The sequence below is a fragment of the Hermetia illucens genome, chromosome 4, assembly GCF_905115235.1.
Source record: "Hermetia illucens chromosome 4, iHerIll2.2.curated.20191125, whole genome shotgun sequence".
NCBI classification, from domain to species: domain Eukaryota; kingdom Metazoa; phylum Arthropoda; class Insecta; order Diptera; family Stratiomyidae; genus Hermetia; species Hermetia illucens.
Window position 1 is genome coordinate 37,199,019 of NC_051852.1, and position 1,876 is coordinate 37,200,894.

At 38.1% G+C, this 1,876-nt stretch overlaps 1 long non-coding RNA gene across 1 annotated transcript; it reads right to left on the reverse strand.

Moving 5' to 3' along the window:
* Nucleotides 1-875: 875 nt before the first annotated feature.
* On the reverse strand, nt 876-1,650 carry LOC119655086. The gene is made up of 2 exons (XR_005249874.1): nt 1,254-1,650; nt 876-1,080 (listed from the first exon to the last, which is right to left on the reverse strand). It is a non-coding gene; the product is annotated as an uncharacterized LOC119655086 (long non-coding RNA).
* Nucleotides 1,651-1,876: the final 226 nt, after the last annotated feature.

Genomic DNA, 1,876 nt, shown 5'->3' on the forward strand with positions numbered 1-1,876 from the left:
AGTGGATAGAGGAAGCGAAGGATGAGTGGAGCTACAAGGGAGGGAGGGAAGGCCAGGAGTAATGCGCTAGGAGAACATGAGAAGATTAAAGTCGCCACAGAGGATGAAAGCAAGTGATGGGAGCAAAACGATTAGGACCTATGATAATCTGATGAAGAAATCCTCGTACAGAGAAGGCAGGCTGAGGCACGAAAAATATACACATAAATGGCGGAATGACTCGTATTGTAACAGAATCGTAGGTGGAGGAAGAGGAGGAAAAGATGATTTCGGCACAGAGAGGGGACTTAACAGCTATTACGGCATCTTCGCCGGTTGTCTTGCCAAGCGCAGCGCAGTCTCTGTCAAAACGAAAGACAAAGTAACCTTCGAGTAGCTCGGAATCTACAATCCTGTCATGCAGCCAGGTTTCAGAAATGCTATTGACGTGATGTTGGACTGCTAAGGCAGACAGTTTGAAATCCGACAGCTTGGTCCTTAGACCCCTCACATTTTGATAAAACAGTATAAAGTTGTCAGTTCGGCGAGGCAGGTGGGCGGGCCGGAAATTTTCGCGAAGCTTATTCCTCTGATAAGGCTTTATATGCTCACATACTTTCCTTTCAGACTGCATAAACGAAAGTGGCTAGAGGAAGCATACCCCGAACAAAATTGTGAATGTTGCCGACAACTGGCCTGTTGAGCAAGACATCATCCCACCCGTTACAGAAGTATTCATATATGTAAGTTTGGTAATAGAACCTAACCCTATCCTTCTGAGGGTAAGCAAACAACACCATAGTCCGCTTTGCAAAGCCTTCGGGATATGTCTACTATTTGTTCCTCTTCGGAATAATGACATATGTAACAGTGAATACTCTTGAAAAAAAATACAATTTTTATACCACTTCAATTTTATTAACATGTTGTTGAGAACCTTTAAAAAGCCTTTTAAATTGTAACTATTAGTTGAATTCATATGTTAACCATGATCTGATTGGGAGTTTTTAAGTTCTGAATCGAAATTAAGCCAAGATGTCTCGCACAGCGTTAACAAAAAACCTTATCACCCATGTTGGCAACTTCCCCTCCAATAACCTCCTAGAAAGAAAAAAATGTTGGAAATGAACATTGTTCAAAACTAATGACCTCTACAGTAATTCTATAAAAAGCGGTTTCAACTGAGAGAATATTTTTCGCAAAAACAAAAAATATTGATTTATATATACTCTTATCCATGACACAAAACAATAATGAGTACTCATAAAACTTACGATCTTCTTCATGATGGACGAGAAACTAGCATCAGTTGGTCCAGCAATAACGATGATAACCAAAACGACGAGAAGGATAAGTTCGACGTATTTCATTTTGAGATATTCTCTCGATTCCCGGATAAACTAAAACTGATTTCCCAAAAATAATCCCAAGTTTATATACTATTTTGAGGACCAACGAAACCGCTTTTAATGTTTTAATTAATTTTGCATTGAGATATTGTCTAGACGCATTCGATAATTTAGCAGAACAAGCTTACTTTTGTCAAGCACATGCAAATGTTTTGTTCCCCGAAACTGATTAGATTAGATAAGAATAGTTTGCATATATTATGTTAATGCATTCTCAGTAATTTATACTGAAAACATCATCCAAATTTTCCATTCTTTTTTAAACGCGTTAAAGTTAAATTAAAGTAAAAACCCAGGTATTATCATCACCAACAAAGAGGCTCAATCGGTTGATATATAAAAATCTTAGACAAATAAAAAAACTCCATCCGCATATTTATGGTCACTACCGCGACTGGCACGTGTACTAAATATTATTAAGATAAACTTGGAAAAATACCTATCGCACCAATAAGCTTTTGCGACACATTGTCCCCCTCGTACGCAAA